Genomic DNA, 21838 nt, shown 5'->3' on the forward strand with positions numbered 1-21838 from the left:
TGTTTCGAGTGAGCATGATCTTTCCAGGATTGATCCCAGGAAACTGGGCAAAGTAAGAGACCACATGCTGGTGTGAACAACCTTTGGATTAAAATCTGACAGATGCAGCAGCTTAAAGGCGATCAGGCATGTTGGGTATATTGGCAGAAATTGGCCCGTAATGAAAAAGAAGATAATATGAATATAGGTGGGTGAACCTGTCAATTTCAGTTTCTACTCTTAAATGCAATTCACCATAGTTAGGAATGAGTTTGAGAGTTGTTGTTTTTAAAGTCTCCATGGAAAATTGTCAGCATTTAACTGCACATTTCTCCTAAATGACTTTGCCGCAAGTCACCAGATCTATTTGACCAATTATATGCTACTTTGGGGCCATAACTCAGGATATCATAGCAAAGGACTGCAGCATTAACAATTACAGTGGTACCTCGGGTTACATGCGCTTCAGGTTACATACGCTTCAGGTTACAGACTCCACTAACCCAGAAATAGTGCTTCAGGTTAAGAACTTTGCTTCAGGATGAGAACAGAAATTGTGCTGTGGCAGCGCGGCGGCGGCAGGAGGCCCCATTAGCTAAAGTGGTGCTTCAGGTTAAGAATCGTTTCAGGTTAAGAACGGACCTCCAGAACAAATTAAGTACTTAACCTGAGGTACCACTGTATTTAAAAAGCTGGTTAAAACAATTACAAAGACTAATAAAAAGCTTGACATAGCTTTATTTTGCAATGCAATCTCCTAGGCTAGCAGCAAACACCACATGCACCCACCTCTCTTTGCCGGTCCACCAGGAAGAAGAATCTTGACCTCCTCCATGGGGCCTTCTGCTCTGGAGGGCTGGGAGAAAACCCAGTACAGGGGCAAGGAGGCAGGGCCCCCCCACCCAGATGGCAAATGCTGGAAACTATATTTCATGTATTGTGATATCTTGCTGCAGTGCAGTTTGCTATGCTTGAAAAAGTTCAGATTCCACATCACCCAATGCTAAAGAGAATAAAATGCTTCGCTATGTGAGAAGGTCTCAAGAGATAGTCAAAGCATCGACTTCCGGAGGCGGCGCGAACGGCAATGGCGGTCCTCTTCCTTCTGTGAAGAGGAAGCTCCGTGGGAAACAGGTCGTCCGCTACGGCGAAGCGGAGACCCACGTCGGAAACCCACAGGCAGCAAAAGCCTGTGGTCTCGGGACCCGGCGGGCGCCAGAAGCAACCCCTGAAACGTTGAAGGAACCCCGTAAGGGGCTCCGGAGCGGGGAGGGGGTAGCGGCGCTGTGGGTCGTTTCGCAAGCTACGGAGTGAAGCCGCGCTGCTGCTGCCGGTGAGCGCTGACCTCTTTTCCTGAAACTTCTGATTTGGAAAAGCAACAATCCGTGAGTAAAGAGGACTTTACAAAATTTGAGACTAAAAATTATTGAATTTGGCTGAAAGCGGAGCGACGTAAAACAGGAAGTCCGTCTTCCGCTGTCACTGAACTTCAAAGCAAAGAGCTGGAGGAGTGGAGGCAAAGAAAGAATTTTTTAACCTAATCGATCTGAGCAACCGCTGAACTTTCTTGTAAGCAAAACAAGGACTTTAAGCACTTGATTTTATGCTCTTTACTTGCATCGTGATACCTTTCTTCTATTGGAAATATAATTTGAGTAAGGAACCCAGGTTCTGGAGCTGCCTGAGTAACTGAGCTGTCAGTCTGCAGATTTGGTTACTTTGAATTAAAAATTGCAACAATCTGAGGGAGTTTGGACTTGCTACTTTGAAGCATCATTTGAAATACCAGTTTGCACTGTTTGAAACAATGTGGCTGTTAATACTAACTCTGCTTAAAACCTGCTATTGAAGGTTCCTGGACTTTAAATTTGATTTTAGCAATTTTACCAGAATTGATCTCTTCCCTAAAGACATTTTAAGCTCCCCCTAGAGGATTCGGGATTTACAGCAGTGACATTATTTTACTTTCCTTTCCCAGCCTCCTGTTTGACTGTTACCATCTGGGCTGTTGTTTTCTCATGGGAACAACTCAGCTTGACCTTGACTTTTAGATAACTCTGGAATGAGTGGCGCAAGAAAAAAGGGACCAAAAACTAGACAAACAACTTTAACAACTTTAACCGCAGCCTCTCAGGCACGCAGATCATCTGTACCTACTCTGCCTTCAGAAGAAGAAGCTGCTTCTCGGCCACAAGCAGGGGAGGGAGAAACTGAGCAATTACAACTGGAAGATATGGCCTCAGGAGCAACTGCTTCTATTTTAGAGAAAATCTACGAAAAACTGGAATCTTTGGACAAGAGAGTAGAATCTCTGGATAAGAAAGCTGATGAGCAAACAGCTAAAATTGATCAAAACACAGAATGTTTAAATAGATTAACTGGACAAGTATCACAGAACGTACAAGCAATTGGAGAACTGACGGAGGCCACGGCAGAAAATCGGAAATTGGCTGAGGATACTAGCCAAAGACTGGGAAATTTGGAACAAGAGGTAAGACCACTCAGTAAACAAGTAGGTGAACACCAGACCTACCTTTCCATGATAGAACTGCGGAACCGGGAGAGTAACCTTAGGATAAGGTCGATACCAGAAGCGGAAGAAGGCAACTTAGCTGAGTTCCTGACTAAAGAGTTTTCCAAGTTTTGGAATTTAGAGGAAAAGGACTTTAAAATCGTATCAGCCTTCAGGCTTGGAAGACTTGTAAAGAAAGAGAAGCCCAGAGACTGTTTGATAACATTGAGATCAAAGGAGGAAAGGGATAAGATTTTGGGCCTACACTACGGAAAGTCACTGGACATTTCAGACAGAAGAATTGAAATTTACAAGGACATTCCTAAACAACTGTTGGATCTTAGATCTGACTATCTTGAACTGGTCAAATTGTTGAGGAGCAACTCAATTATCTTCAGGTGGGAATTTCCCCAAGGAGTATCTTTCACTTTTAGAGGGAAGAAGGTTAAAATCAGAACATTGGAAGACAGAGATAAATTTTTGACTGCATACGGAGAGGACCTTCAAAAGGGAATTGAATTACCCTGTGGGCCTGGAGCACCAGCGGTACCTGCACCCTCGGAACCTGAAGATCCAGTGAACAAGACACCACCCCCAGGAAAATAATCAGACTAATTCAGGATGTCTCTGCAACTCTTGAGTTGGAATATAAATGGCTGTAACATCCCGGAAAAAAGGAGGAAAATTTTTCACATATTAAAAAAGGAACAATTGGATATCATTTGCCTACAAGAAACACATGTGACTAGGCTCCACAGAAAAGTGTTAATAAACAAAAGACTTGGTCAGGAATTTATATCTTCGGACAGAGTAAAGAAGAGAGGCGTGGTGATATATGCAAAAGAGAGCCTGTCACCCAAATTCTTATTTAAAGATGAACATGGAAGAATTTTAGCAATTGAGATACAACATCAAGGAGAGAAGATTTTGTTATTAGGAATTTATGCACCAAATGAAGGGAAATCGGAATTTTACAAGAAGTTGCATGAGACAATGCTGGATTATCTGGACTATGACAACATCATTATGATGGGAGATATGAATGGGGTCGTATCAACTAACATGGATAAGTCACAAAGCCAAAATGTTACAAAGGACGGCAGACTACCAAAGACTTTTTTTGAAATGACAGACAATATGGACTTAATTGACATTTGGAGAATGAAGAACCCCTTGGGAAGAGAGGGAACATTTTTCTCTGAAGCCCAGCTGACTTGGACAAGAATCAACCAAATATGGATAACTAGAGGTCTGGCACCCAAAGTCAGAAAGGTGGAAATCTGCCCAAAGACCTGCTCCGGCCATAATGCAACGAAGATGGACATGACACTACTACCAACCGGCTCCTTTAGATGGAAGATGAATGACAATTTGTTTAGAGATCAGGAGATTGTTGAGAAGGCCCAAAAAGCCTTGAAGGACTATTTTGAGATAAACATGAACACTACGGTGGAAAAAAGAACTATCTGGGATGCAAGTAAGGCTGTAATGAGGGGGTTCTTGATACAACAGAATGCTGTAAAGAAAAGGATACAGAATGAGAGGAAAGACAAGATATTGGAGAAAATCAAAGAATTGGAGAAGAAGTTAAGATCAAATCCGAAGTCACAGCCGACCCTGAGAGAAATCAAACTTCATCAAGCACAATATTCTAAATTGATAAACCAGGAAATAGAGTGGAAGATTAAATTAATGAAACAAAAAACTTTTGAATCGGCAAATAAATGTGGGAAACTGCTAGCTTGGCAGTTGAAGAGGAGACAAAAACTAAATACAGTCACAAATTTAGAAATTGAAGGAAGAAATATTCAGAACCCTGTGGAGATCAGAAAGTGCTTCCAGAGATATTTCAAAAGATTATATACTCAAGGGCTGCAAGATGAGGTTGAGATTAAACAATTTTTGGAAAAAAATGGACTAATAAAATTGTCACAAGAAAATAGATCAATCCTGAATTGCAAAATAACACGACAAGAGATTGAACAAGCCATTCAGAACATACAATTGGGCAAATCCCCAGGGCCAGATGGGCTGACCTCCAAGTACTACAAGACATTAAAAGACTATCTGATACAACCACTGATGGGGGTCAGCAATGAAATTATGGAGGGGAAGAAGGCGCCGGAATCGTGGAAAGAAGCTTTTATCACATTGATACCAAAATCGGAAGCCGAAAAGACACAACTTAAGAACTATCGTCCCATCTCCCTTTTAAATGTGGATTACAAAATATTTGCAGACGTTTTGGCAAGTAGTCTCAAAAAAGTATTAAATGAAGTAATTCATAAAGACCAGGCAGGCTTTATCCCAGGTAGACACCTGTTTGCTAACACAAGGAATATCATTGACATTTTGGAACTTTTGCAAACAGACATAAATACAAAAGCAGTGTTAATTTTTATAGATGCGGAGAAGGCCTTTGACAATATCTCTTGGAAATTTATGAAGGAAAATTTAAAAGAAATGGGAGTGGGACGGGGTTTTGAGAATGGGATTGATGCGGGGTTCCACGTATAGCTCTGGTGGCAATGACCCAGTAGTGCTTTATTCAGCTAAGCAGAATCAACAAGAGAATGGGATTGATGCAATATATTCAGAACAAAAAGCTAAATTGATAGTTAACAATGTGGTTACAGAAGAGTTTAAAATTGAAAAAGGAACACGACAAGGCTGCCCCATTTCCCCTCTGCTATTTATTTCGGTTCTGGAGGTGCTCTTGAATATGATCAGAGGGGACCGGTTGGTGGAAGGAATCCAGGTCGGAGCGAAACAATACAAACTTAAAGCTTTTGCAGATGACCTAGTTTTGACCCTGCAGGAGCCAGAATCTAGTACGAAAAGAGTGTTACAATTGATTCAAGACTTTGGCCGGGTGGCGGGATTTAAATTAAACAAACAGAAAACTAAGGTGCTGGGAAAAAATTTGACAGATACAGAGTCAGAACGGTTTCAGAGAGAGACAGAACTAACTGTGGTTAAAAAAGTAAAGTACCTAGGGGTAAACATAACAGCAAAAAATCTGAGTCTTTTTAAGGATAACTATGAAAAATGTTGGTCTGAAATTAAAAGAGACTTAGACAGTTGGACAAAATTGAAACTTTCTTTGTTAGGCCGAATTGCTGCTATTAAGATGAATGTATTGCCAAAAATGTTGTTTTTGTTTCAAACACTACAGATTGTGGACAAGACGGAGTGCTTCCGGAAGTGGCAGAGAGACATCTCTAAGTTTGTCTGGCAGGGCAAAAAGCCCAGAATTAAGTTTAAGATATTAACTGATGCGAAAGAAAGAGGGGGCTTTGCCCTGCCAGACCTAAAGTTGTACTATGAGGCCGCAGCTTTCTGCTGGCTAAAAGACTGGCTACTTCTCGAGGACACTGACGTTCTGGATCTGGAAGGTTTTAACAATGCTTTTGGTTGGCATGCATACTTATGGTATGACAAGGTTAAGATCAATAAGGCCTTTAAGAATCATATTGTCAGAAAAGCAGTGTTTAATGTCTGGACAAAATATAAAGACTTATTGGAAAATAAAACTCCAAGGTGGCTTTCACTGCTGGAAGCTAAGGCCCGAAAAAGACCCAATATGGAGGCCAAATAGCCAAAATATTGGGAAATACTAGAAAAAGATGGAGACAATTGGAAATTGCAGAGTTTGGAGAAAATGAAGGATAAAGTGCGAGACTGGTTACACTACGCTCAGATTAAAGAAGTCTTTAAAAATGACAAAAAGTTAGGGTTCCAGGTGGAGAAATCGAAGTTGGAAACAGAACTGTTAGAGCCTAAGACTAAGGTACTTTCAAGAATGTATAACTTGCTGTTAAAATGGAATACACAAGATGAAATGGTTAAATCGGCTATGATAAAGTGGGCACAAGACATTGGGCACAACATTATGTTTGAGGACTGGGAAAGGTTGTGGACCATTGGGTTGAACTTCACTGCATGTAATGCTTTGAAGGAAAATGTAATGAAAATGATATATAGATGGTACATGACCCCAGTTAAACTTGCCAAAATATACCATTTGTCTGATAATAAATGTTGGAAATGTAAAGAAAATGAAGGAACATTCTTTCACCTCTGGTGGACTTGCCCTAGAGTGAAGGCTTTCTGGGAAATGATATATAATGAGCTGAAAAAGGTATTTAAGTATACCTTCACTAAGAAACCAGAGGCCTTCCTTTTGGGTATTGTCGGCCAGAAGGTGTTAAGGAAGGACCGAACATTTTTTATGTATGCAACAACAGCAGCAAGGATACTTATCGCTAAGCACTGGAAAACCCAAGATCTACCCACACTGGAAGAGTGGCAGATGCAGCTGATAGACTATATGGAACTAGCCGAGATGACCGGCAGAATCCGAGACCTGGGAGAAGAGAAAGTTGAAGAAGACTGGAAGAAATTTAAGATTTATTTTAAAAAGCATTGTAATTTGGTTGAATGTTAAGAAGGATGCTAGATCATAAATAATTGAGCACCACTAAACTAGATGGAATTAGGATGACAAGTGAGATTGAGGAAAAAATATAAACCTTTGGGAGAATTATTAGATTATATTTTAAATGAATGGGATACAAGAATGTAAACAAGATGATAAATTGCGGGTAAGAATTGACAATGATGCAAGTGGGAGCGGGAGACGTGAGGGAGTCCAATGAAGCTAAGAAAATATGTTATGATAGATGTTTCATTGTTTTTTATTTCTGCAATTATGTTTAAAAATTTTTATATATATATATATATATATATATATATATATATATATATATATATGAGATAGTCAAAGCATCATCTTGAAAGTTACCATCAGTAGGGTTGGGCTTGCATCACACAGTCCAAAATTGCACAATGAACTACTAGACCTGAGCAGTGACCTGAGATGCAGGCTGTGCATATGAAAAACTGGTTGCACTGCACAACTGTTCCATTGTGCTTCAGTGCATTGCATGGATCTCCTCATTGCATGTTCTCCTGATGCTAATTTGGTTGTGTGACCTGGCCAAAGCAGAAAGATCTGTTGCATGTATTTAATACCGTGTTAATTCCAGAAATCCATGTCGGCTCAGCAGTGCAAATGTCTATGTGAATCAGATTTTGTATCTGTCGACTCTTTCATCTGCTGGAACTGCTTGCACAAGCAGTGAGTAATATTTGGGTAAGGTAGTCATGGAAGATGCAGGGACACATCCATATCCAAGGATTTCTTCATTCCTTGCTTCCCAGCAGCAGCATCGCTGTGGCTTACTCAGAGAGAGGGAGGCAAGGCAAAAGGGAGGCTGGGCTGTGCAACTGAACTTGTTCCCCTGAATCTGCTTCTGCTCTAAGCTTCTAACAGATTTAGCAGCTTAGTGCAGAAGTTGTTGGGCAGACCAATTTACGAACCATCATTCCGTGCCTCTGTTAGCAAGACTGCTTGTTTGATAACCATTTGATAACCAAAGCAGAAAGTACCAGAAAAGCACATGGAATCCTTATATCGATAGTCTTGGAATGTGCCCGTGGGGGAGAGGAGGAGATTGCGACATCAGCAGCAGTTGATTGATTTTGCCAACATGATCTCTGAACACTGAACAGTGCAGACTTTTTAAAGGACTGTAGGCTCAAGATTATTTTCATCAAGAGAACTTTTAAAATGCAATCACAAGAGTCTGTCGGATCACTGTTCAGCTGAAACCCTGTATTCAGAAGCAATCGTGGTGGTGAAATAACTCTGAGGAATGTATTTGCCTTTTTTGGTGGCAGCCCAAGTTGACATACCCCAGGCTGAAACCTGGCATAGATTGGTACTAATGCAGGAGAGGGATTGATATGCTGGGAGCCCTCACAGCATATTAGGCAACTTTATTGTAATGACTGAAGAAGAGTTTGGATTTGATATCCCGCTTTATCACTACCCTAGGGAGTCTCAAAGCAGCTAACATAGCGACAGCAGATCTTTTCTACTCCAGCCCATGCAGAAAAGCAGTCCATTCACTTAGCCATCCAAGCATGAAAATCAAATAGGATGGTGCAGTTGGAAATGGGAAATTGTATTCCAGATACAGAAAGCAGCTTCCACCTTGGCTGTGAAAAGAGCCTAGTGTTTTGTGTAACAGACTAAAGGCATACCCTGTGCTATTGGTCAAGTGCAACAGCGCAAAATAAGAAGGCTGTGTTCATACATCTGATTAAACCATAGTTATTGTTTAACTATTGTCTAAATCTGCTCAAAAGTCCCCATTTCTCTCCTTCTCCACTGCTGGCCTTGGTGTTCTGGGCACAACAAGCCTTGGCTTGCCATGCCATCCGAACCCAGGTTCCTGGTTTATTTCCTCCAAACAAATGGTGATTCGTAAACCAAGAGCAAATCTTGGCTGCTGCTCATGGTTTGTTTGGAGAGAAACAAACCATCAACTCCAGTTCAGATGATGAGCCAAGCTTCTTAGATTTGTTGTTCCTGTGGCAGCACACTGCTCATTCACACTAACTCATAGTTAACTATGGTATAATACTATGTGTGAACCATGCCAAAGTGCCCCCTTCTCTTTGCTGGGGACAGGAGAGTGCTGGAGCTCTGTGTTTGTGTCAAGGTTGGTTGGGCCCTTCAGACTCCCATGCCTTTTGTAAAAGAAAAGCAGATTTTGTAAAGAGGCAAGCATGATTCGGTCTGCAGCTTTAAAAGGAACACTTAATCTGCATTACTTTGTTTCCAAAAGAGAGCTTTGCTTTATTGTACTTGAATTCTAAACAATGCCATAGGACAAAAACATACAAGCAGATGGTATAATTCTGAAAGGCTCTGTCCTTGTACTATTCAGATACAAAGAGCTGATTGACGGCAAATTGTGGAAAAATGTGGCTTAACTAGAGCCATGTGTACAGAGCAACTTGACTTTCAGATTTCGTAAATAGTTCACACAGTTCCCAGAACTGTGTTGTCAGGCAGTTCACCCTCACCAAGTTTTCTCCAGGTGGTTAGCTATTATTTTATTGCACATACATTATGTCATGGAAAGTAAGAAATAGTGTCTGGGAATCTACTTTCAAACTGAATTGCTTTCATTAAGTCTGCATTAATTTGCCTGAGTTTAATATCAAATGAGTTCCTTATCTTGCAGTGCTTAGCTTTGCATAAGTCTGCCTAAATCTGTTTTGGTCTACTGACACTGAATGAGGAGGAGGAGGGGTACGTGAGGCAGGGGGCCTTGGGCTGAGCTGTTTCTGAGACACATATTTCCATCAGATGCACCCCTTCCTCCATGTGGCGAATAGCGGGTAATTCAGATACTCATGATATCATTTGGATATTAAAGAATTATGCTCGAGGATTTAGAGATAGTTGGCTTCAGCTGGGATCAATTGTTGCCTCCCCAGCGAAATCTTTGCTGCTGTTGCTCTTATATCTGATGAAGAACTGGCTTTTCACATCCAATTCACCTTAAAATCTCAGCTGAAAGCATACACATGGTGATGGAATGACTCCAAATGTCCATGATATACTGTTTATCATATGCCTTGTTTTACTAATTCATGTTGGTAGTATACTGTGCATTTATTGCGTAAGGTCTAATGTCCCATAAGCTGGCTTGAATCTTAAATTTGTCTCCTGCAACTATGGGGAAGCACAGTTCAGAAAGTGGCTGTTTCAGGATTAGGAACTGGGAACCAGTATGTGATGTTGTGATAGCTCAGTCAGTAGAGCATGAGACTCTTAATCTCAGGGTTGTGGGTTTGAGATGCGGCTGCATAGCTCAGTTGGTTACAGCATGGTGATGATAATGCCAGGGTTGCAGGTTTGATTTCCGTATGGTTTGTGGTGTTGTTTAGTCGTGTCCGACTCTTTGTGACCCCATGTAGGTTTGATCTTCTTGCAGTCCATGGGACTCTCAAGAGTCTCCTCCAGCACCATAATTCAAAAGCATCAATTCCGCATCGTACAGCTGCATATTCCTGCATCACATGGTCTTGGACTTGTTCATCCTCAGGGTTCCTTCCAACTCTACAATTCCATGATTCTGTGAGCCCCACATTGGGCAAAAGATTGCTGCATTGCAGGGTTCAGACTAGATGACCCTCATGGTCTCTTTCTACACTACAGTTCTATGATTCTATGCTGTCCACCTAGGGATATTGAATTTGACATGAGTTCCCAAGCATACAGTGGTACCTCGGGTTACATACGCTTCAGGTTACAGACTCTGCTAACCCAGAAATAGTACCTCAGGTTAAGAACTTTGCTTCAGGATGAGAACAGAAATCGTGCTCCGGTGGAGCAGCAGCAGCAGGAGGCCCCATCAGCTAAAGTGGTGCTTCAGGTTAAGAACAGTTTCAGGTTAAGAATGGACCTCTGGAATGAATTAAGTACTTAACCTGAGGTACCACTGTAGTATGTTCCTGTGAATGCGGAAGGACACCTTCACTTGCACCAGCACCAAGTCCTAGCTCTGTCACTAGTGCAGGGCACTACAGTGGTACCTCATGTTATGTACCGTCACCCTTACGAATGCTTCGGGTTACATACTCTGCTAACCCAGAAATAGATGCCCCTTGTTGCGAACTTTGCCCCGGGATGCAAGTGGAAGTCGCGCTCCGGTGGTGCGGCAGCAGTCGGAGGCACCATTAGCGAAAGCGTGCCTCATTTTATGAGCGGTTTCTGGATATTTAATATTATTCTGTATATATGTTGAATGTTATTTTATTTGCATATTGTATATTGTATTATGCATATTGTCTTATTTATATGATGTTAGCCGCTCTGAGCCTGGCTTTGGCTGGGGAGAGCGGGATACAAATAAAATTTATTTATTTATTTATTTATTTACGAACAGACCTCCGGATCCAATTAAGTTTGTAACCGGAGGTACCACTGTATGTTACCAGCTTTCTCCGGCAGCTAATGCTGGAAGGTGGGAAGCAATGGGGAGGTGTCTGAGGACAGAGCTGTGTGCATCATTCAACCTGTCTTCTGCACTCTTAAGCAAGCCTGCTGCCTTCAGGTGCAGCGGAAGAAGCTGTCTCATGATCAGCGTTGAAATAGGTCTTGACTGCCAGTCTGCTCTGGTTTTTATGTGGAATAGGAGGGGCTCCATCTTTCTCCTTGAGTCAGGCAGCAAAATGTCCTGCGCCGACCCTGTGTCCTAGTCATGAAAGTTGTCACCATTCTGCACCAGCCACAAATAAAAGAGAGAAGAGCTTATTTTGCTTAGGGCACCATTAAGTTTGCTGCTGAAACAGGAAACGCCAAGTCCTTCCTTCCTTCCTTCCTTCCTTCCTTCCTTCCTTCCTTTCCTCTCGTCCCCAACATCCCAAGTAAATGTGCATAGTGAAGCAATATTTTTAAAAGCGATAAAGGAATTTGTCCAGTGGAATCAATGTGGTATATTTTCTAACTAATCTTCAGTGTCTTGGCTCAGAATGAAGAGACAGCCATTTAGCCTTTGTGCTAATTTCCATTTCTTAAAATATTCCCCCACCCCCTTCAGATTAACTAAAGACTTAACAAAAAAGTAGATTCTGATTGCTGTTATAAACCTGTGTATAGGTTATACCACTTCAGATTGCAGATGGACGCTCACAAGATTGAATACTCCTCTGTACCAAACAAACAAACAAAAATTAGGAAGTATTAGGAAGTACTTGGAATGAACTATTTCAATTTAACAAAGTTCACATAATTTATTTTAAACATTTTTTATTTGGGGTGGGTGGGTTAAGCAAGTACAAATACAATCTATGAACTACACCTGAAAGTAGTTCTCCTAATTGCTGGGGGAACTGAATGTGAACTAAATTCATTTTCTGGCAGAACTTTGAGTGATTTCTAGTTCATCTTCTCATCTTCAAGAAACGTGTTTTTATGCATTGGACTCTTTGAGCCATTACTCTTAAATATAATCATTATTGGGGGAAATAAACAACTAACAGTCCATGGTGTGTGGTTTGATGTTTTCTCAGTATATTTTATATTTCAGCACAGTAGCTTGTATCATTCTTCATGCTGTTTTTTGGGTTTTGGGGTTTTTGTTTTTGCTGAGGATCATTTGGATGAATTTGAACTGTGAACCAAACTTTTTGTTAAAGGATGAACATGAACATAAATTAGTTTCTTTTTGAGCCCGTTGAACTTTTTTAAAGGAACTTTCCAAACTGTGCTTTCAGGCTACATGTTTTGTCTGTCACTGGGCAGAAACAGGAACATTTGTGCCCTTCAACAAGCAGTAGTACACCTACTCTGGAAGAAACCCCCCTGAATTCCATGGTTCATAATACTGCAAACTGGAAGATGTGGTGGATTAAAGCTAGAATCTCCATTGAGACACATGGCATGAGTATCTTGGAATTCCTATTGGTAGTATTTGGACCACCAGTATGGCATATCTTGATATTGTGGAGTTCTTCAGAAAGTGATTCGTTCATTTTATTTTACTTGCTTTTTTACAGCAGGGTTGAAAGACAAAAATATTATTAAGAGTATTATGGGAGGAAATCCTTTTCTGCACGTTTTGTATTGCAGTTCTTGTTGTGTAGTTTATTGTGAGACACAAAATAGTCAATATTTTGTACTCTGCACTAAAGAGGGAGTGGGGAATCAACAGATTTCAACTGCTCTTCCTGTAGCACCTGACAGAACGTACCTGAGATTACTTGTTAATTTTAATAAGAGGTTTCCCTCCAGAAAAAAACATTTAAAACCATATAATATTTATTTTAAAATAAATTAAGTAGTCATTTCCTCCAGAAAACTTCAAAGCTGACATGCTGATGCACAATCTGTGTGGTGGAAATTGCAGTACAGTGGTGCCTCGCAAGACGAAAATAATCCGTTCCGCGAGTCTCTTCGTCTAGCGGTTTTTTCGTCTTGCAAAGCATCCCGATTAGCGGATTAGCGGATTAGCGCTATTAGCGGCTTAGCGGCTATTAGCGGCTTAGCGGCTATTAGCGGCTTAGCGGCTTAGAAAAAGGGGGGGAGGGAAAAAACTCACAAGCAAGCCCATAGGGAAATTCGTCTTGCGAAGCACCTCGAAAAACGGAAAACCCTTTCGTCTAGCGGGTTTTTCGTCTTGCGAGGCATTCGTCTTGCCGGGCACCACTGTAATTAGCAGCAAACTCCTTGGGGAGTTTCCAATAGATTATAGAGTGCTAAGAAAGAAAGAAAGAAAGAAAGAAAGAAAGAAAGAAAGAAAGGTCTATAATTGCTCTGAAATTGTGTACTGTGGTGTCAGCCACCCAAAGGCCATGATTAGGCTCTGTTGACCACAATCGGACTTACTAAACAGATATGCATAGGATTATAATACAGGTTTGTTTTTCACTCAGCAAGAAAATGGTTCTAGAATTTTCCCAGTGGATGGTTGAGTCAGAACAAATGAGAGACTATTATTATATTTATAAAGAAAAAACACCTGACATTACAATGAGTAGGGCATATGAGGTGAGTGTTTTCATTTCCCCAAGATTTTTGGACAACCCTAAGCAATGAAAGTCTAAGATCTACAATTCTGAAAAAAACTGTGCTAAGTCTTGGACAAATAAAACACTTCTGACCTGAAAGATAACACACTGGATGTCCGGCAAACTTCCTGAGAGGTTTCCAGAGTCAGGGTGCCATGACCTGAAATACATTATCCTGGTCATCGCCTGCTTCCACTCTGGTGGGTTGAGTGCAGGATGAGTGCAGGAGATACGAACGAGCCTGAAGACCCTAGGTAACATTTATGAGTACTGCATGGGCTTTTTCCAAAGACAAAACAAATGGAAAAAGAATCTGGCATTTTATTTCAGTTTTGATGTAAGTTCAAAGGAGCAGTTCTTCTTTTCTTCCCCCCACAAAAGGAAGGAAAAGTTCAGGAAAACTTTGGCTGCACTTGCCTAGGAACCTTGCAGGGCTGGCACCTCTCCATTTATTCTTTTATTTGGCCAATAAAAGACAGCACCAGAATCTAAAGGACATGAAGTAAGAGAAGAACATGAGTATATGAAATGAGGCCTTTCTACTCATTCAGTAACCATAACCAGCTATGCAGTTAAGCAGAAATGACTTTGTAATAAATAGAAAAAGCTATTTCAGGCAGCTGTGGTTTCTTCTTCTTCTTCTTCTTCTCTCCCCCCACTGACCCCCTCAGAAGTAATCCGTGGTCACCCAATCATTTGCAGACCTCGGTGCTTACCAGCAAATAGGAAGGATGAGCAGGTTTTGATGACTCGCTAAGTCCCAGGTCTTGATTAGGGACAAAATAATTGCAATCAGGAACACTGTTTGCAAAACAAAGCCACTGATTTCTGGCATTTGCTGAGGCTTTTTTTGTGTGTGTGCTGAAAGCTCCCTAAACTCACTGATATCTGTGGAACATGAACAAAGGCAGGCCCAAGACATTTTGTTACCTGAGGCAAAGGACAAAGCGGAACTCCCTTCATTCCATATACTGAACTCCACTGAATTATCAGTTGAATCTCAATTCAGAACTGGCAGCAGAAAAACAAGGGCCACTGCAACTGAGGGAAGCAGGCTACCTTAGGGTTAGCTAATATTAACTAGGGAGCACTGGGCAAACTGCATGGCACACACAGCTCTGTTGTTCAGAGGTTCACTTCTATTCCCTGCCCTCAGCTGTTGCCACCTGAAGCTCCTCTGCCTAATGGCATAGCTGTCAACTTTTGCCTTTTTTAAAGGGAAATTCCCTTATTCCTAATAGGATTCCTCGCAAGAAAAGGGAAAAGTTGACAGCTATGCTAATGGTCAGGCCAGCCCTGGATTGTCAGGTGTGTGTGCAGGAGCCAGGCCCTGTGACTAATAGGACTCTGCAGGACTGGGGCCTTCCTAAGTTTGTTCTGAAGAAGCAAGGCGCGGGCGCACAGGTGAGGCCAATTGGTAACTCACAGCACCTGGTGGCAAGAGCTGGGAAGGTCAGCATTTCCCTTCAGCTCTTTGCCACAGCAGCAGGCTTCCTACCTTGCTGCGTTTGGCTTCTTGCTTCCTGATCCTTGAACCTTGGCTTTTTGACTCCTTGCTTCTTGATCTTTGGACCTTCCTGACCTTCGGACTCTTGGCTTCCTGGCTTCTGGACTCCCGTTCCTGCTCCCACCCCACCATCTTGCCCCCTGTCCTGACATCCCCTGCCGGGACTTCGATCGCCTGTGAACCGTGACATGGATGTGAGGAATGATCACCGTCTGATACCAGGCAAGTGGAACTGAGGTTCTCTGGACTGAGTGGTGCATTTTGAGATAGTGGTGCATAATGAGATAGGATCTCTGCCACTAAAATCTTGGATTTGCCACTAAGATACTAGCAGACTTCTTGCTAAGCTGAAGTCTGGGGTAAATCCATATGTGTGTGCTTTCTTTTTTTCCCTTTTTTTTACACTTGCCCCATACTGCATGTGTATGGAAAGCACATATCTTAAGTTGATGGAACCATGGCTGGGTGTGATTGACTATGCCCATGGCTAGGGTGGTGAACCTCAGGCCTGGGAGACAGTCTTCTCTGTGTAGCCCTTGGGACTCTTCCTAGGCCATATTTCTCTTTCCATGTGACACACTTCACAAGCCGTGCTCTGCACACTCGAGTATTTTTACCTGGATGAAATTTGTCCTTGAACTCTGATAACATTTCTTGTTTGCCCAAGAGAGAGCTGCATAGGTGCATGTAGAAACAAGACCACTGTACAAATATAACATTTTATATTCATTGTTCTGGTTTCACTCACTTTTGTCTTTGGCCCTGATCACCTGGCATGTGGCCCCCCCAGAAGTTGTCTAGAAGAGAATGTGGAATTCCCAACTGCTACCGTAGGTTCCCAACCGCTGCCGTAGACAATCAGTGTAGAAAAAGGCTTGGTGAAACTATATCTTTGGCTTGGGAATTTTAGCATCTCGTAGCACAACCCTATACATGCTTACTCAGAAGTAAGTCCTGTTGAATCCAGTGGGACTTAGTTATGCCCAGTGCTGTTTTTCTAGAAAAAGAGGCGCCGGAACTCATCATGAATGCCCACCTTGTTCTCCTAGGCTGGCCATGGTGCCCACCTGACTGAGTTCTGGTGAGTTCCAGCTGAAAAAAAGATCTGGTTCTTCCTAAATGTGTATAGGGTTGCAGCTTTAATCTGCATTTAAACTTTGAGAATTGCTTACTTTATCCAGCTGAGAGGTAGTGAGAGAGAGATAAATTAGGGGCAATTTTGGGTGCCAACATTCTTCACTTTTATGTGTACTAATCATGATAATTTGGTATTCGTGAATGATAAAACATTCAGCAAGATGGTGAATTCTAATAATCTTGTTTCCAAGAGTCGAGCTGCAAGTCTTACTTCAAATGGGTGTGACATGTTTTTTCTGTATGATAGCTTGTACAGTTAAGAAAGCAAATCCTCTTTGGGGCTCTGAAGTATTTTAGAAGATAAACTGTGTGGTGCAATTTATAGTTTGTCACACAGCCAAAGCTCATCTCTCATATACTACCAGCAATGCTTCATTATTTTCTGCTAACTTAGATGCTGACCTCCCAGGGCTCTTATAACATCATGCTTCATTTATTTGTTCAAAGCAAATGCTGCCTCCAACTACTGATTTATATACTGTATTAAATGTGTTGTCATTAACATTCATTTACCCACAGTTATTATAGAGGTATCTAGAAAGCAGCAAAGATAATTTCTCTGTACTTAAAATAGTAAATAGAATAATTGCAGCATCGTAAGACTCTCCCAGGGGAAACTGCAGGGGAATGTTAAGTATGATGTGTGGGTACCTTGAAACTGTCATGACTTGTTTATGGATCTGCTGGTAAGGCTTGCAGAAATGGAGACAAGAATCTTCAGCCGCTACATGGAAACATTGTCCCTTTTCCCCCTTTTGCATTGAGCTGCCATTCTTTAATAAGATTGAAATAGGTGTGGTGTCTCACCCACCTCAAGTGGGTTGGGCATGAAAGATTCGAACTTTCAGCCAGAATAAAATTAATGCATTTTATTATTATTATTTTATTTTTTTAATAATATTTATTAAAAATTTTCCAGAATAAAAAGGAAAGATAGCAAGAAAGAAAGAAAAAACAAATATGATTTACACTTGGTTTCAGTGGCATCTTTCCCGGACTTCCCCCCCCTCCCCCTCTTGTATTCCATTTCCCTTAAATTGATTCCACAGATTCTTACCCCAAATTTTAAAACCTTATTTGTAATTTTAAATAACCCATTTATTCCAAATTAATTTATCTTATTTATCTTAATGAACCATTTCTCCTTATATTTTGTATAATTCCCTAAGATAGACCCCATTTCCCTTCCACGAATTCCCCTATTTTCAAACAACAAACATGAAAAAAGAAAAGAAAGAAAGAATATATAATTTTACAGCCTTTGGATTCCAAATCTCCCCCCCCCCCATTCCCCGGTTCCAATCCCCAAAGTTCATCCATTGTCTACTGCCAGCCTGGTGTATCCACGTCTATATCTCAACTCCACTTTGCCGTCTTTTGATAGCTTTTAATTTCAGAAAGTTCAATCTCGAAAAAACTCTCAGAAAAAGTCATTGTTCTTCCATCCAGACCTCTATGTTTAAGAGTCTAACTTAAATTCTATTTCTTGGTCCTTTTAAAGTCTGGATGTTCCAAATACTCCGGCTTCAAATTTGGTCCAGCTCTTATTCCTCAGGTTGCTTTTTCCTGTTCTGCTGCAGAAACCTTCTAATTCAGAAACTTCTTGTTCTCCACAGAGGCTTTTGTTATTCAGGAACATAACTTGCGTCAAGTCCCTTCCTTTCTTCAATAGATAAATCCATTGTCTCCTTTAGTATAGAAACCTCTGTAGACAAAATAATGATTCGTTTTTGCAGCTTTCCCAAGAGATAACAGATCCTGCTCAAATTCATAGTATTTTTCCACTTGCTGCTACTGTTGCAATGTCCCAGCCTCCCTCTAGAGGGAATATGGTAACTTAATTTCTTTCAAAATCAGACCCAAAAGTCAAATAACTTGTTGCCTTTATTTCCAATAATTTATGTCCAAATTGTAACAAATCTAACCAGCAAAGCCATCGTAACAAAGTTCTCTTTTATTTTCCTGCTTTGACAGCTACTTTGACAGCTGTCAAAGTTTCTGTGTCTCTTCACCAGTCTCTCATAGCGGATCGTTCCCGGTTCCCGGGGGGGGGGGTTGCATTTTAGTTCCCACAAATCAGTCTTCTCCTCCAGCACAATTATTGTAATTTCCCTTCGTGAAGTTAAAAAAATTTTTTTTCAGGTAAACAAGTTCATCTCTCAATCTTAGTTGTCAAATCCTTGCGTTGAGCCATCTACAACAGGGGGGGGGGGCGGACTTCCTTTTTGCACTCCCCCCGCTCGCTCCAAATTCAAAGATCAAATTTCCCTTTTAAGTCCAATCAATTTACTCAGGGGTTGTTCCTTTTAATCCAAATCCGAAATTTTCAAAGAAGAAGTCGTTGCTCTCCGCCGAATGGCATGCGGCTTCGCTGGGCAGGGGAAGCATTGGACTCACAGCACCACACACCCCCCGTCACCCGCTCCGCAGCCTTTAAAAAGGCTCCTTCGCGGGTCGGGGGGGCGCAAACGGTGCCCGCCGAGTCACCAAGTCCATGGGCATCTCTGCCCATGGTTTTTGAGGGTCCCCGCATCGCCGGCACGGCACGGCAGGACCCGACCCCTACCCAGCCGACTCCCTCCGGAGCTCGGAGGGAGTCCGCCATTCGGCGATGGCGCCGACCCGGAATTAATGCATTTTAAAAATTTCAGTTGGTTGGATATATCAGTATCAAAATATGATTCAATATATATTCAAAATGCAGGTTTCTTTGTGGGCGCCTGTCTATTAATTGTGTTTGCAGAGACAGTTGGAATTTATTTGCAGTCCTTTCCTTGAAACCTTCGGGGCTGAGAATGTCAGCTTCCCCAATGCCCATCTAATATTTACATGAATGAATTCACTGAACCTTTAAGAAAACGTTGGTCATTTTACAATGAAAGCTACCTTATTCTTTAAGCATCTATTCATGTCTTATTGCAATCGCTTGATGGTATCAGACCAGTGAGTTCAATCCCACGTAAATCAGTAACTCGTGGTTTAGTGATCTCTTTGCCTTGATTCCTCCACTGCAAAATGGTCCATGGGTCAGTGGCAAAGATGGTGTCAGGTGTTGGCTAGCATCCTTGGAACTCCCTGCCTATTTATTCCAGGCAGGTGCCTTCACTGTGTTCTTTTCAGCAGCTGCTTAAGACATTCTTATTTAGACACGCCTAGCCAGATGAATACACAGAGGAATTAAATGGGCCACAAATGGGCCTTAGAAAGCACTGCAAATAACAAGGCCAGTTGAAGTGATGGTATTCCAGCTGAACTATTTAAAATTTTAAAAGATGATGCTGTTAAGTGGCCAAAAGATGGTGCTGTTAAGTGACTCAGCAGTGGCCAGAGGATTGGAGAAGATCAGTCTACATCCCAATCCCAAAGAAGGGCAGTGCCAAAGAATGCTCCAATACTTTGGCCACCTCATGAGAAGAGAAGATTCCCTGGAAAAGACCCTGATGTTGGAAAAGATGGAGGGCACAAGGAGAAGGGGACGACAGAGGACAAGATGGTTGGATAGTGTTCTCGAAGCTACCAGCGTGAGTTTGACCAAACTGTGGGAGGCAGTGGAAGACAGAAGTGCCTGGTGTGCTCTGGTCCATGGGGTTGCGAAGAGTCGGACACGGCTAAACGACTAAACAACAACAGCCAGATGTTTGAAAAGTTCATATGAGTGCTAATCTGTTCTAGTCTGGTCTATTGTGATTTTAACTTCCTGTTTTTTTTTAAGTTGTAGGGGAGTGTATAGGTGCTAGAGGTGGATATATTTAATAGATATTATCCTTCCTTCCTCACATTTGTAATTTCAGCAGAGTGCATCCCCTTGCAGCTTAAAAGGGAAGCTTAGATAGGCTAGCTTTAGCCTTTTAGTTTAAGTAGTCCAGGATGCTTTAAGGCAGACTGGATTCTCAAAAAAACAGTCTTGTAAAAGGTAAAAAAGAAACCTTTACTCACTCAGTTTCTGTTGCAGAATATCAGATACAGGCTTAAAATGGTAATTTTACCATTTTCAGGCTTAAAAAGGAGTCTTTTAATTTCATGACTGCTGTCACCATCTGCAGTGATCATGGAGCCCAAGAAAGTAAAATCTCTCACTGCCTCCATTTCTTCCCATTCTATTTGCCAGGAGGTGATGGGACCAGTGGCCATGATCTTAGTTTCTTTGATGTTGAGCTTCAGACCATATTTTGCGCTCTCCTCTTTTCACCCTCATTAAAGGGTTCTTTAATTCCTCCTCACTTTTTGCCATCAAGGTTGTGTCATCTGCATAACTGAGGTTGTTGATATTTCTTCCGGCAATCTTAATTCCAGTTTGGGATTCATCCAGTCCAGCCTTCCGCATGATGAATAAGCAGGGAGACAATATACAGCCTTGTCGTACCCCTTCCCAATTTTGAACCAATCAGTTGTTCCATATCCAGTTCTAACTGTAGCTTCTTGTCCCACATATGTGAAGCATCAAGGTCCATTTGTTGTGTAGATGTGTGTGTGTTTGTACAACAGTGCTAATATTCCCATTGAGAAAAGACAGGAAATGTTTTACCCAGAAAACGTACAATCGAGTACTACTAGAAAGGGAGCTGGTTGTCATCTTGGCTACTTTATTATGTGTATCACACCAAGGTCACTTGAAATAGCCAGTGTTCATTCCAGACTTTGGCATGTCATGCTTGCAAGGCACTTGCGTACGAGTTCTCTCTCTTATTTAGTGGTGGCTACCTCTATCAGCCCCGTCATTCTTCCTGGAATCCACTTTAATTAAATTTTCCAGGGCGTTTCACTGGTGACCTAAAGGCCCGTAGGGATTTTAATGTTCAGGAACAAATCTGGCTTCCTGCCCAAATCCTCTTGGTGGTTTATTGCTTCATGGACAGAAATTACTTTCTGCTCAATTTAAACAGGAATTCACCCCCACCCCCCACCTCCGACACAACACACACACACACACACACACACACACACACACGGGCACCGAAATTGGTTTTGAATCAAGCACTTAAAAAAGGAATCCTTTTTGTATTATGCCATGCCCCTAGCCACTTGCTTCTTAGTACTCATGACTTAACTGCAACCTCAGGTGATGACTTGCATGGATGAAATAGCCAGCACAAATCAGATACCATGGACAGAGTTTTCCTGACTTCTTCATCTCAAGCACAATACCCTTTTCAGTGGAGACTTCTTATCTGTGAGCTGTGGAGATCTGGTTCATATACTCCTGAATTTGCAGTGGAAGGGTGATGGGATTCTCTCTCCCCCCCCCCAGTTGCTTCTGTCCTAGAGATAATAGC

At 41.7% G+C, this 21838-nt stretch overlaps 1 protein-coding gene across 2 annotated transcripts in view; it reads left to right on the forward strand.

Annotated features, from left to right (window-relative positions):
- ADAMTSL1 (ADAMTS like 1) overlaps positions 1-21838 on the forward strand; it is a 496501-nt gene that overhangs the window by 166648 nt on the left and 308015 nt on the right. The window lies entirely within an intron of this gene.

The sequence above is a fragment of the Podarcis cretensis genome (genome assembly GCF_951804945.1).
Source record: "Podarcis cretensis genome assembly, chromosome: 17".
NCBI lineage: Eukaryota > Metazoa > Chordata > Lepidosauria > Squamata > Lacertidae > Podarcis > Podarcis cretensis.